The following is a 16482-nucleotide window of genomic DNA, read 5'->3' on the forward strand; positions in this document are numbered from 1 at the left end:
TTTTTTTTTTGGATAAGTTTTGAATCACCCTGTATTATTATTATTATTATTATTATTATATTACCTAATAAATATTCACCTTATAATAAAAAAACACATATCTGATATATTGAAATCAATAAACGATTAAATATCGCTTTATATAAAAACCGTCATAAAATTCGGCCATGATAAAATAGTCCGTATTTTTTAAATAGAATTAACCAAATTTTAGGTATATGCAGGATTTTGATTAAGTATATACTATGAGAGGCGACTCTTTGACTGATTATAAACTAAAAAAAAATTATACTTGAAATTTAAAAAACAATCGCCTTTTTTAAAATATCTCTGAAGACATTTGGTATAGAATGACGAAACTTGGGCTATTGATTTAACTAATTAAAAGTAAAAATCTACAAATCCGAAAAAATTGGGATATAAATATTTGTACTAGTGAGGATAATACCTAATTGAAACTTTCAGAAATTCGATGCCACTGTAAATTTTTAAAATTCGACTTTTAGCTGAAATTTCTTGTGGTATTTCCGAGAAGAAAAATTATTTCATTCAAAGAAGTTGATGGTTTGCACACAGTCCTGTAGCTATTCTATAAAAGTATGAGAATTATTTCCCAACGACTTACATTTTGTAGATGCCCAGCAAATCTCTGTAGTAACTTTCAATAGTTTCACCAAATATTGCAGCCTTTTGTTTTCAACTATGCAGCTTCGCAAACTTTCTGTAAATAGAATAACTTTACGAAAATTACTTGTTTTCCTAATGCTTGCATTGGAATTTGAACATCTTTGTCAACAAATGGATTACTAATTTTCTTTATGGGCATTATTTTTATGTTGATGTTTATAAATCTTTATTTACATATAAAAGTAATGATCTTTAAGAGAAATCTTTAAATGTGAGTTATTCTCGTTTTTGGTAATAACCAAATCCAAATTATAAATTATAACAATAATACTAGCAACATCTTTAACTTTGATTAATAAACAGTTACAGTTTAATTTTCAGATTGTTATCGGTATTAAAAACTTTATATTTCTCTTAATTTCATTAAGTAGCATGATTTTGAACAGAATTATTTCTTCAAAAGTGACGGTGGTAGTTTTCAGTATAAAGTATCTTATTCCAGTGTTAGTATATTGCAGCGAATTGGATTTTTTCCAACACTTAAATTTATTGGCAAGTATTGTTGAAACTGGAACGAGAAATCACTATCTGAAAACGTTAACTATAAATCATCTCCTATTTTATTTTCATTTAGAAATATAACACAGTCTAGTGCACATGGGCTTTGGTAAAATCTATACTGAAAGCACTTATTCTTTCAAGTCTTATGAAAGATCATATCAGATTCTTCGTAAAATAAACAACTACTTCAGTCGTAAATTAAATAAATAAAAAATTTAGATAACGAAATACATATTTTGTGGATGGAAATAATTAACATATTTTTTAAAGAAAATTTTTGTAGCATAACGCAAAGATTAGTCGAACTACTTTAAAAAATATTATTTTGTATATGTAACATACTCTTTTATGGAACTGAGATTCTAAGTCATTTCGGAGCACTGTGGATCACTAATCACTCTTTTGTATTGTTCTGAGCTTTTTCGATGCAATTTCAGATGTTAAGGATTTGAATATTTGCTTGCGTCTATTGACTTTATAGGTTTCGTGTCCTTTCACTATCTTTGCTTAGTCACAAAATATATACAGGGTGATTAATTAATAATGGGACAGAGCTTAAGAGCATGTTTCTGACCTAATAATAGAGCGATTAAGCCAAATATGCCTTATCCGAATGTAGCTCCTTTTCGATCTACAGGGTGTTAAATTTGAAAAAATATTTTCGATTTTTTTAAATATCTTGAGCATCTTTGAACGGATTGTCTTGAAAGTTTGTACACCTATGTTTTCTGAGGTGGTAATTACGGAAATGGTAACTATTTTGCAATCACATCTAGGATGCGCTAGTTGTAGTGTTCCGTCGGAGTAAACATATGTCAAACTTTTTTGTCCTTCAAAAATCTGAATTTCCAATAAGAAATTATTAAACTACGTTCAATTCTAAATAAAAAAGATATACCTGTTAAAAATCGATAAACTTAACCGTTTTCGAAATAAGAACGATTTACTATTTCTTTACAAAATTATTTGTTTGAACGTACGCCTTTAAATAAGATGACTTAAATGAAGTAGGCCGCTGTCAATGAAATGTCATGTATTATTTATGTCAATTCTAAGCAACTTATAAATACTAGACAGTTTAGTTCTTCTTCGTTTGTGATTTTTTTCATTAAAATGCCGCGTCATAATGATTATTCGTTTGTTGAAATGAGAAACATGGTATGTGTGTATGCCCAAGAAAATTATTGTGGTCGTCATGCAGCAGCGAGGTACTTGGAGTTATATCCAAATAACAGACAACCTAACCACAAGCTTTTCAAGACGTTGTACGACAGATTAGGAGAAACGGGATCATTTCGCCCTAAACGAGACGTTGGAAGGCCTAAAGTATTAGCGGCGGAGCAAGAAGAGGATGTTTTAGTGCGAATTGCCGAAAACACGCAAACAAGCACACGCCGAATTTCATCAGCTACTGGTGTAAGTCAGCCTTCCGTCTTCAGAATACTCCACAAAGAAAAATTGTATCCTTACCATTTTCGTCCGGTTCAACAGTTGATGCCACAAGATCCTCCTGGTAGATTTCGGTTCGCACAGTTTCTTCGTCGGCAACAAAATGCTGACCCTACATTTTATAATAAAATATTGTTTACGGACGAAGCTACATTTACCCGGCGCGGTGTATTTAATTGGAGAAATAGCCATTCCTGGGAACTGGAAAATCCTCACTTGCCACGAGAACAACATTTTCAGCATGAATTCTCAATAAATATTTGGTGTGGAATACTTTCCGATAACATTTTGGGACCATTTGTGTTACCCCGTCCACTTAATGGGGAAAATTATTTAAATTTTTTAACAAATGACTTGCCACTCGTTCTTGAAAATATCCCCTTAAATTTACGGCAAACCTTTTGGTTTATGCATGATGGTGCTCCCGCACATTACTCCCGACCAGTAAGAGAATATCTTGATATAAGTTTTCGAAACCGTTGGATTGGTCGCGGCAGCGAAGTGCCTTGGCCTGCGCGTAGCCCTGATTTAAATCCCCTAGATTTTTATTTCTGGGGTAACGTTAAATCTTTAGTTTATAAAGATGTTATACATACTCGAGAAGAGCTGTGGGCAAAAATACAAGAATCTGTTAACATTATCAGAGACCAACAAAGAAGTCTATTCAGTGTCAGACAAAATTTTAACGAGAGAATAAAAAAATGTATTGAAAACAATGGTCGCCACTTTGAGAATCTTTTGTAATTAGACTTAAGCATAATAAAATTTTCAGTTGTTACTGTGTTTGTCTTAATTCGTAATTAAGTCATCTTATTTAAAGGCGTACGTTCAAACAAATAATTTTGTAAAGAAATAGTAAATCGTTCTTATTTCGAAAACGGTTAAGTTTATCGATTTTTAACAGGTATATCTTTTTTATTTAGAATTGAACGTAGTTTAATAATTTCTTATTGGAAATTCAGATTTTTGAAGGACAAAAATGTTTGACGTATGTTTACTCCGACGGAACACTACAACTAGCGCATCCTAGATGTGATTGCAAAATAGTTACCATTTCCGTAATTACCACCTCAGAAAACATAGGTGTACAAACTTTCAAGACAATCCGTTCAAAGATGCTCAAGATATTTAAAAAAATTGAAAATATTTTTTCAACTTTAACACCCTGTAGATCGAAAAGAAGCAACATTCGGATAAGGCATATTCGGCTTAATCGCTCTATTTTCAGGTCAGCAACATGCCCTTAAGCTCTGTCCCATTATTATTGAATCACCTTGTATATTACTGCCTCAGATTTTGTACACAAAGAAACATTTAGCATATATTTTTTCAAGTAGAACATGTTTGACCAAATGGTAAATACTTTATTGTAAATACTTAATCAGTAATATATTCTTTATTAAAAAACTTTTATAAAAGAAATTAAATATTCAATCAGAAAATTATTTTTTTTTGCCAAGAACCAAAATATTTCTTTATCAGGAACAATCGATTTAAAAAAAAAAGTATATTATCCAATAAAACTAGTTTCCTCCGAATTTAATTGTCTACCCTTATTATAACCCGAGGGGTTATTTCTTTATTTATCTATCTACCGTTATGACCAGTGTCATAACGACACTGGATTTTAAAAAAAGAGTTTACTATTAACTTCTCGAAAGGGAGTTTACAATTTTTAGCATCTACACTTTAATTAATACGTGAGAACTGAGAAATGTTGTACGTTCAGATAATGAATCCTAGACACTTACCGTACGTCGCTCATGTAGAATGTAATCCAGTGGTTGGCTGTATAGGGTGACACTTAAGTTGGAAGAACAAGAAAACACCAAAACTTTCCAGGAAAGGTTTTAATAATATTCGATTCGAGCAAACATTATTGATTAATTTACACGCGACAACGCAATCCCAGATTCAGGAAACCCTACGCGAATTCACAGAAAAATTTGGAAAGACTTTATCCGTTATTAAATTATTCGGAGACTCTAAAATTAAGAAAACTGCCCAGTGTGAAATCCAAGGAGAAACTGCCTTTTTTTCGGAGATCTCTCCTGAATTCGACACATCGCTTCGACACGTCCATTTCTTGGGTCCAGAAGTTTCTGTTCTTATCTTATTGGTGGGCTCCCTGAATATCGGGGGTTAAAATGCCTTAACTATACCTACCATGTTAATACCTAATTGACTGAATTTACAATAATTGTGTGGATAATTTTGAGACTAAACTGAATTTACAAGTAACCTTCCTCTTGTGATTCCGTTTAGCAACACGGAACGGATTAGTCAATCTCATTTAATTTATTCTTATAGCTTGGAAAATCCGCCTAAAAACCAGCTATTTAATGTATTATTATTTTTCTCACAACATTCTAACAACTTATTTAAATATCTTGGAATTCCTACGTCTTTTCGAACGTATTTCGCGCGTTATTAGAAATACCGATTTTTTCCTTCACAATGGGCTGAACCGACGCAGTTAGTCGATACCAGATGCCTAACACATGGCCCCGACAATCTAAGTCTACTTGTACAAAATCATTGCTAAATTTCATAAGGCCTTCTCCGGAGGACTGCGGTGGTCGAGCTTTGCAAATTTATTACTCCCGGTGACAAGAGGCACCAGTTTCTCAACGACTTTATGGCGACGCTAAACCTACTTGAAGACCCTTAACTTTTCAATAATTATTGTTAACTGAGTTGGCTTATCCGTTCCGAGAACTAATAAACAATCTATCACGCATCCTGGCTTCTGTTACATTATCATTATTCCTTGTTTCTCTCATATCTTCTTGAAATGTTATGTTATATTTAAAATGGATATTTCCTTTTTATATCACCCGGCATTAAAGTCTTACATCCTCCATTCCAAATACCCATCATAATACGTTCTCTTGCATCAGAGTTCGTTTAATATCTTTGAATATATTATTTGTTTCTGAGAAAACAATATTTATCATTTGTTCACTGTAAATTAAATTTTTTGATAACGAAGAAACTTTTTTCTCCGTGTAGGGCAAAAGTTGCAACTCATAGTAAATGTAAATGTAGAGATGTTTATTTGATATGTATGTCGTATATATAATCGGAAAGACTAGAAGAAAAAAATTAAATTCGTAGCAAGGGCTCACCTGAGCGATTTAACAGTACAACAAACGTTTCAAATCATATTCGTCTGTGACTGGTGGATGAGAGAACTGGAAAATTGACAGAATGCTAAATAATCTATGCCTTATCACTCCGGCTCATATAAATACTTGCGTTAAAGTGTTTTGTTACAAGGTGGCTAACCACTATTTCCTGGTTAATTAATGGCTTCTGCGAGCAGTTGACGTTGGAACGCAGTGTTCGGTGACGTCGAGGATTTCATAGACCTGAGTTTCACCTGCTGAATCGAAAAGAATGATGAATAATATCCGTCTGTATTGGAAATACTAACTTGTCCCTTTATTTTAAAACAGGTTTTCGTATTTTCCACTTTTATGATAAATTTTTAGTTGAACTGAAAGAAGTACATACATTTCTGTGTACCACCTAATAGGATAACCGAACTGAATTTTCCATGCGTTGTTCTTTACCTGCTAAGATACATTCAGCTAATCCTTCCTTTATCTTTGCGGAAATCGATACAGAACTCGAAGTATTTTTTCGTCTCCAATCGCTCATTATTTTGTAGTTTGTTTTAGTGGTTGAACTTGCCCTCTGTTTCCAAATCGGCGCACATTCATTTTATTAAAGTGACAGCTTAAGATTGATGACTTTCATTCCGGATGAACCGCCATGCTTCTATATCCAGGCCATTATAACTTATTTTATTGAAAACCAGTACTCTTTACTATCAATGTCGACGTATGCTAAAGCAAAGTAATTAATTTGAAATGTTTACGTTCTTTCTAGAGGTATCAGCCACGTGCGTTTTGAAATAAATTGTTAATGACTATAAAAATACCACTCTTCCGAATTGTTTTTCACAAAACTATTCCCTGTCATTATATAATATCGTTATGTTATTCTCTGTAATGGATTTATTATTTACGTGAAAATTGTTGAATATTGTGATAAACATCATACTATAACATTGTCAAATAACTTCATAAAAATAATAAAATTTTTCAGTTGGAAAATTTAACCTAAACATTTCATATCCTCTGTTGTGCTCAATTCACTGGCACGAAATGTAATAATCTGACTTTTGATGTCAATGATTATGAGTGAAATATAACATGCGAAAAATGTTATATCTTGGGTCATTACCGCTCAGTGTTTGAGCCTTCCATATGGTCAAATTGACAGACACCAATTTTTATTTCGTAGATAGTAAGAAAGTAAGACTAGTATCGCGCTAGGCAAAACAAAGTTCATAATTATATTGTGAAAAAGAACTGAAAAGAAATAAAATAGCGTTGAATTTATTGAACACATCGAATTACATCTACACACTACTTGTGTATTAAATAGCTAAGATTATTCGTCAGTAGAGCTACCAGAGATATCGCTTTACATTTTTCTATGATAAACATACACGTAGTACCACTACAGAAGCTATTTTAATGATAATGATATACAGGGTGTTATTTAAGTACGTGGCCAAACTTCAAGGGGTGATTCACTGAGTGATTCTAAGCCGAAAAGTTTATATAAACAGGGTCTCTTTTGGATCTAAGACATTATAAAATTATTTAAAAAAAATGTATTATGACAGTCACACAGTGTGTATCTTTTTACTAGGTATTGTCGAGCTCCATAAACTATTTGCTTATCTTCTTTGTGAACTCGTATTTCTCAAAATCAAATAAAAAAACAAATTATGATTTTTAAATAGGTTTCTCATTCTTTTAATAATTATAATAATATGTATAGTTTTTATCAGATTAATATTCTTGCTTCTGCAAATATTTCAGTTTAATTAGTCATAGTAAATCCCAAAACATTTCGAATTATGGAGATGAAAAATGTCGCAGACGGAACATAGATATGTGTAATGTTGATAGTTCTCTCAGATAATGAAGGGAAAAGTAATCATCGCACGTCGCAGGATATTCTGTCCACAAAGCGAGAACAGGAGTTCAGATTAAAGGATTCATCTTGCAGCTCTCTTTTTGATGTACTCAGGATAAACCCATAATGGTAAAGCATAATACAAGGTGCGTTTAAACGAAGGAGATCAGCTGCTACCAAAATATTATAAACTGCACCTTTACCTTAGTCCAAAGTTACGTCATTTGCAAATTACCTACAAGATGTTCAAGTTGAAATTGAAAGAAATATTATCTCTTAAACAATTTTTTCATTAGTCCAATATACATACCGACTCCTTCATAATGCAAAATGCACTCGTCAATAGCAAATAACTTTTTTTAACAGGAAGCTTTCCCTATCCGACATAAATGGTTTTTGACCAAATTTTACATGTAGGTGGCTGCAATGACGGACTTGGTTGTTAAAACACACTCTGATCAATAAACATAAACATAAATGTCCAATCTTTGAATACGTAATTCAAAATGCTATTTTATAAGAAAGCACCACACTAAAATACAACAAAAATTCCAATTATAATGAAAGTCTTGATAATAAAGAATATTTTTACTTAATAATAATTAGAACTAGTTTTAGAAAGGAAATAATAACAAATCCAACATTTGAAACAGTGCATAAAGAAATATTATGAGTAAAATTAGCCTTTATATTTAAGATTAGGGAGCAAATCATGTGTTGGAGAGATATTTTTCTTAATGTCACAGATTCTGTTCTGTCCTTAATTTTTTGGTATAGCTACACTTTCATATATCTTATGTGATTTTCTATTTTTTGTTACTCTTATTTTGTGTATTTTCATTGTTGCTTCCGTCTTTTAGAAATTTAACCCTTGACAGGAAAGAAGCCGCGCAAACAAAAACCCTTAATAGATTAATTCGTGCATGTTCGTGCATTTTTCAGAGCATGCAGCATATCCCATACAGTATTTTTATGATAATATCTAAGTTTTCGAGAATATTACTCTTACTCTCTTTGACAATTCCATGCTTTAGTTGATCTAGAAATCTTATGAAAATACCATTATTGCACTACAAATTTTAAGAATTTCGAATTGTATTTCAAAAAATTAAAACTATTATTACAGCCAAATATAGCATTGTAAAGTAGAATTGTGGACTTTCCTCTATATGACATAACCGTTCTGTCGCCTGTGGAAGTTCCGGACAAATTAAACCGGAAGCGTATTGCGAACTGAAAACATGTATGGAACATTTTATGGTACTGTGAATTTTTGAGCGGCTACATTGTTCTCTGTTTTATTTTTACCCAACTGCAGGAAAGGAGAAATTTCATTAAAACCCGATGTTCTTGCTTCATTTTATTAAAATAGCCATGCACAATTTTTCATTAATGAAGTTAACTGCTGCTCAACTGTCGTAAATAATATTTATTAAAAAAGAAAAGTAAGACGTTTTTTTTGTATTGTTAAGATTACAAAGAATGCCACGAAAATTCAAAATGGGGCACGAAATAATTAACGAATATAGGTGGAATTAATTAAAGGGTGTTTTCTAAATATTATCCATATGTATAAAAATGTTTTTGCACGATCAAGCTTTTTTAGTTCACTTACCATGTTTGTTTCTACTACAGTAGGATGCGCTTACTGGTTGCTAAGGCTAACGAAACGGTAAGTAATTCACTTACCGTTCTAGAACGGTAAGTGAATAACTGTCAAAATAGATATTTTCAACATCGCATTGATTTGGAATGAGTTTTCTAGAATTCAGTTTTAAATGTGGGTAATTGATATAAAAGAAAGATGTATTTTAAATCTATTTATTAATGTTGAAATTAAATGTACAGTTTGTACAATTGCTTACAGAAATTGAAACAGTACATGTTTTTTCAATTTCTATTCTATTCTAGAACTGTCAATTTCGTCAATTAAGAAAGCCATGACAACAATAAACATCAGTAGATTTCAAAAAAACTGCTTCGCAAATTTATTCAGAAGCGTTATTTTTAATGTTACATAAAAAAATAAATACGTATATTTAATTTCGTTTTCATTTATTGCGATCGTGCAAAAAATAGTATAAGGATCACGAACGTTAAGATTTATACCGTTCTCAGACAAAATTGGAGGCGAAGCGAAACATTGTCTTCGAACGGTAAATTACCCTTACCGTTCTTAATGCTTAATATACTATTCCTTTCCATTACACAAGGCGTTGAAGTTTATATATCTTTTTTCGGTTATTTTGAAATACCTCAGTAATGGAATGATTTTTCTTTCTTCAAGCTTTGATTGATTCAACTTGACTTAGAAGATATACATACTTTGGTGTACTTATAAGAAATAGTATCCAACTATTTAAAAAGTATTACGTACACCACACATATTTTTTATTTTGTGTGTATTTTTTGGATTTCTTGTTCACTATGTGACTTAAGATAAAAATTGATAGCAACAATAAGGTCGTTTTAATGATGAAACATCTACATATATCCTTATCATATTTTACTAAGTGATTTAATTGGTGTCACTGGCTTAACCAAACAAATTTATCGCCAAATATTTTATTTACCATTGAGGCAAATTTATTAAGGAATCGAATAAACAAGTTCTATAATAACCATATTTGGGAAAAACAAATTCTATTAATTCTACAGCAATATAGGCCTATATTTTCTTCCAAACCGATGAAATGGTGATATTTCATTATTAATGTGCTGCCTGAATTCCTATAGGATTTGTCATTGACAACAAGACGTTCCTGATGGTTGATGGTCGTCTCTTAATTTGCTCTAACTGTTCGGAAGTACATCAACAAAGCGTTTCCAGATCGATAGAACAGGCAACTTGTTTCGCAACCTTGGCCATTCTGATCTCCAGACTTAAATCCTTTGGATTATTATTTTCAAGTCACTTAAAGGAGATAATATACCCTGCTCCAATTGCGACCATAGAAGACTTGCAGTCTTCTAACATATATTAGCTGTGTTAGGGTAACGATTGGTGTCTTTTCCCACTTGGCGGATCAGAACAGGCGACAGCGATTACAGATGTAAAAATATGCATTTTGTACTAATACGCTGGTGCTGATGGCTACTCGGTTCTGGCAAGTGTGAAAAGGCAGGCGATAAAGAGAACCTTGCATCATGTCTAATGGCGGTCATTTTTAACATTTAATTTAGTCGAGTTAATCCCACTTTTAAAAAAGGCTATCGACATATAATTAATAACTACCGCCCGATTTCGATTATATCTTACTCTGGTAAAATAAATAGAAATAATTTTGAAAAATAAACTCTCCTTATTTTCAATCGAAATGTTTTTTGTTAAATAGTTAGTATGGTTTCCGCCGTGGTAGATCTATCATGTAGACCTTACAGATTGTTGAATACAATACGTTGTGTGACTTGACTAAGGCATTTGATTATGTCTCCCACGGCTTACTACTCTTCGGAAGCTAAGTTGTTATGGTGTAAATCTGTTCTCAAGTTATTTGAATAACAGACGTCCGTGTGTTACAATTAATGGCAATACTTCCAAGATTAACCGTATTGATCACGGTGTTCCGCAAGGTTCTGTTTTGGAGTCCTTGCTTTTCGCAACATATCTTAATGACTTTTGCTTTGCTATCGCACCTAAACAAGTATGTACTATTCGCAGATGACACCATCTTGATTAATATGAATAGTGATTCCTCATGTTTATCTGAAGATTCATCTAATATGTTATCTAAAGCCATAAACTGGTTTACATTTAACAATCTTAAAATTAATAGAGATAAATCCCAGAGTAGAACGTTAACACTACTCCAGGGCACATAGAACATAAATGTGTTAAAATCATCGGTATTACAATTGATGATATATTGACTTAGTCAAACCATGTTGAGTCTATGAATAAGAGGTTGTCTGGAGTAGTATTTTTCTTAAGAGAGGTGATTAGCACTGATATTTTAAGATCAGTTTATTTTTCCCTCTTCAATTCCATCTTGTCTTATGGTATTTGTGCTTGGGGGGCTGCTCTAATCCTTTAAAAACATTTAGAATCCAAAAGAGCCATTCGTATTCTGGCTAACGTAGGTTATAGAGATCACTGTCGCCAACTTTTTGTGAACCTTGCAATTATGCCTTTGCCATCGCTATTTGTGTATTACTGTTTATTGGATATTCGCAAGAATATTGCCAGCTACACGGTTCAATCGGATGTACATATTTACTGTATTCGTACTTCTAATTTCTTGCGGCTACCTAGATATTGCTTAGCACTGACTGCGAGAAATTCCTTAAATTTAAACATGTACAATGTCCTCCCAACACATGTAAAATCTTTATGTTTTGTCAAATTTAAGTTGTGTCTAAAGAATTATTTGTTGTCAAAATGTTTTTATTCCATCAATGACTTTATGGACAGTGTTCATGACTTTTAGTGGTTGCTTTCACTCTGACGTCTATTGTTTTATAATGTAAATTTAAGTTATAGACCGATCGAAATAACTCATTTATAGGGGAAAAAAGAAATTGTTACCTGGACTTTTATAAGTGGAAATGGTAAAGGGGCATATAATAAACGTAAAAAAAATAAATGCGTGAGCTAACGTGTATTTCAATTAGTCTAGTGCTTTAGTTGTCTTTTACTTAAGTTGTTGTTTTTACGATTGTGTGTTTCTTTGACTTGCTACCATAATAAGTTAAATATTAACGTAACCCACCAAATAAATTAAACTAAAATAATTAATCTATCCAATAATTGTTTATTAAGGTTTTATCACGTTATTGATTGTTAAAACCAGTTATGGATTTTGAAATATGCATATACATTTATATTTTTAATAAAATGGCATTTGTCGCCAGAAATAAGCTTCCACCAAAAAATGGTAAGACATTTTGTGTGAAAGAGTGAAGAAGCGAAAGATCAAGGACTACAAAAAATGTCATGCGTATTACTTTTTAAAATAATTGTACGCTAATGTTTACAGGCACGCCCTTGATGAGAAACATGCCCCCTAATAAGCAGTTTAATAATTCAACGTTTTGAAGAGGAGGCATTTTTGGAAACATGTTAATAGGAATTTTTTTCATAAAATAAGAATTCGAAGAATCACCATCTGAAATATTTTAAACTACTTAGCACCCTGTATATATCTACCTATCTGGTGTAAAAAATTCCATAGTTTTGCCCAACAAAATTTCAGTATTAAATCAAAAATGTATCTGTTATATATTGACAGCATTGTTCTCAATGAATAACATTTCAAACTGTAATTCTGTTGTTAGCAAACACCTACCTGATGAAACTACATGGGAAATCCAATAACTCAACTAAACCTTTGATTGATTATACTGCGTAAAGTTCTTCAAACTGCAACTAGTATTCGTGTTGTACATAATCAAATGCTCGTAGTAAATATTTTATTAATCCTAAACATGAAATACTTCAAATAGGAATTTTCTTAGAAATCAAAAAGTATACACATTAAAAAAATAACACAGTAAATTGAAAGTGTTTGTTAATGAAATTATTTTGGTGTTGAATTTTGAGTGAACTTAAGATTTTAACAATTAAATGAGCTTATCGACAAAATTTTCAGTTGGAAAAACCAAAACCTGTGAAAATTAGAATATATTTTGTAAAAATCACCTCATTTGTTGTTAATATTACGCATTTCTTGATAGGGGGAATACAAAAAGTTTACCTACCTAATTGTAATCAAGATGTAATTTATTTTAGTTACTTGTGTATACCATGGTGTACCAATATGGCACTTATAGTTTTAACAAAAAATTGTATTGATTTCGAAATATATACCCAATGTTTTACGCTGGAATAAATAATAAATATATTTATGTCACGGTTTGAAGGTGTTTGCTTACAGACATCATTTGGTTTATTTTCCATTTTTACTTAAGAATAATCTTCCTAAAATGCTTCTCTCTTGTGTATCATAAAAAATAAATCAATGTATTTGTTCCACATATAGTGTAACAAATAGTGCGATACTACGTCGCTGTGTCACCTTGATAAATATTTTTGTCGCTATTTGATACGTTGTTTAAACCAAATACTGTGGCAGTTAACCTAAAAAATCAATGTTGTATATTAACAAGTAAAATCATCTGTCCCCTTTTATTCCCTTTAGTTTTGGTAAGTGATTACACAACCCAGACTATTGAAGAACTAGTGACTTCAACACAAAGCGCTTTTATTTGGAAAGCAAATACTGAACCACTGAGAATCAGAGAATAGTGGGAAAACAAACAGGTTTAACGAAAGAAAATAATTCCATGGCATTGTTAAACAGAAAAAATCTCAGCTTAAACTAAAAAGCATTTTGAGATAAGAGCAGATCAAATTGTATATGGAAGAAAGAATATCCCGAATAAATATTGACCGATTCATTTTTTATACTGTGCTCCATAAACGTACATATAACTGAAAATTAATAGATTTGAAATTATTTTCATATATAAAATCAGGTAATAAGGATGATGAATAGTGTTTAATAAGTGAGACTATTTTTTTATAGTGGAAATCTAATGGTAAGAAAAATATAAATAAAAAAAATGTGTTACACAGCAAGCTATGCTATGTTCCTACTTTTTTACATGAGAATGGTGTCGTTATTTTATATTGATACAACAATCCATTTTCGAGATAAATGCGTTTAACGATGAAAACACCGTATGTTAATAGTAAAAAATACTTGAAAACACAAATTAGTTATGTACGCTTCAAAATATGTTTAAAAAACTCATGTTTATCCAATATCGGAAAAATTGTGCGATTTTAAAAAAATCTGAGAACGCCAATGGTTTCCTCATAAAAAGTAGATCAAATAATGGTCTAATTTTTTTCTTCTAAATTTAATGATAACGGAGATAGAGAGGTTAATGTAAACGAGCGATTTTTCAAAAAAAAAATCTATATATCTAAAACTAATCAAGTTAGCCAAGATCTTTTTGATACTGGCGAAGTAAACTAATAAGTAGAGAAGGGGACATCGATATCAGATTTTTTCTATGTATCAGCGTTTTGGCTGTACCCTATAAAACTATCGAAAATCAACCACCCTGTATATAACACCAAATGCACTTTGACAGTACCTATGTATTTGTTTTAATAAGGCACGGTACTTTGAGTCTCGATTAAAGCTTGAATAACTGATCAGGCAATTAGACTGTACATATAATCATATAAGTATAATCACAGTCCAATCGCCTGATTAGTTAATCGAGCCTTAACCGAGACTCAAAGTACCGAGCATAAATGAAGAACCAATTGTTGTTTGCAGATTTTTATTATTATTGTATCACGGAACCTTTGTTGTGCTTTCATAATCAAACGAGTTTATCTCAAATGATCCGTATACCTTTCTCAATAAAAAAAGTTCAAAAGTCTTAAATATAAAAACTAAAAAGGGCACAAATAGTTTTTACCCGAAAATTATCCAAATTTAATGTGAAACAAAAAAGTTACAATGAAAAATTGATTTACAACTCTCAACTTGAAGACTTAATGTCTTTACAGGGTTTGCTCCAATAAAAAAATTATATGAATTTATTATATTACATTATATAATATTTATTTCCACAAAACCTACGCATATCCGAGAAATTACCCACCATTTCCTGTATTAAAAATTATTGTAAATGCCTGTGATATTTTAATATAAATGTACATTATATAGTTGACTATAGAACACTGATGGTGAATTTACCATCTCACTTCGATCAAATGCTATATATAAGGTCTGTTCAGAAAATAACCGCCTACCTTCAAAAAAAATATAAAATATGTCAAATTTCCACCTAAAAATAATATTCTACAAACCTTATAAATAAAATTCTAGCATATTCTGCTAAAAACCTCTTCTATATTCTACATTAAAGTGTTTTCCTGGTATTGTTATTTGAATGCAACGTGTTTAAGTGTTAGTGACGATTTTTGAAATGTGCGACTTTCTGGAACATAAAATTTTGCCTGAAACTGGGGAAAACTTTCACGGAAACGTTTCAACTCTTGAAATACATAAGCTTTAGGAGATGATGCTCTGGGTTGTATGCAATGTTTTTTTTTACGATTTAAAAGTGGTCGTCAGACAATTGAAGATCACACGTTCAGAAAGTCAAAGATCTAGTGCGTGCAAATCGCCGATTGACTGTCAGAGAAATTGCAAAAGAAGTTAGCATCTCAGTTGGATCGGCAACTACTTGAACAATACAATGACGATGAAACATTCATTCAAAGAGTCATAACGGGAGATGAAAGCTGAGTTTATGGCTATATTGAGATAAAAATTCAATCATCACAATGGATTGGTAAAGAATCTCCACGCTCCAAGAAAGCACGTCAGTCTTTATCCAATGTCAAAGTGATGCTCACTGTTTTTTCGACTTTAATGGAACTATACATTTTGAATTCTTGCCTCAAGGTGAAACAGTGAACCGTGTGTACTATCAACGGTTACTTGAAAAAATTTGCAAAGAGATTTGTTCTTGCACCATGACAATGTGTCCGCACACTCAGCTTTGTCAATTCGTCAGATCAAATCAAATTACTGTCCTCCCTCACTCTCCTTACTCCCCAGACCTGGCTCCTTGCGATTTTTACTTATTTCCGAAATTAAAACCGGTGGTGGCCGTCTTCAGACTATTGATGACATGAAAGCAAATTCGTGACATATTTTAAAGGCCATTTCAAATCAAGCTAGTCAAGACTGCTTCGCGAAATGGAAACACCACTGGGAAAAGTGTGTGAATAGGGGAGGGCAGCATTTTTAAGGAGTCGAGAACCAATAGTGTATAAAATTAATAATAAAGTTTAAAAAAATAATGTTCATTTTTGACAATTTC

Source organism: Anoplophora glabripennis, unplaced genomic scaffold, assembly GCF_000390285.2.
Source record: "Anoplophora glabripennis isolate ALB-LARVAE unplaced genomic scaffold, Agla_2.0 scaffold618, whole genome shotgun sequence".
Classification (NCBI taxonomy): domain Eukaryota; kingdom Metazoa; phylum Arthropoda; class Insecta; order Coleoptera; family Cerambycidae; genus Anoplophora; species Anoplophora glabripennis.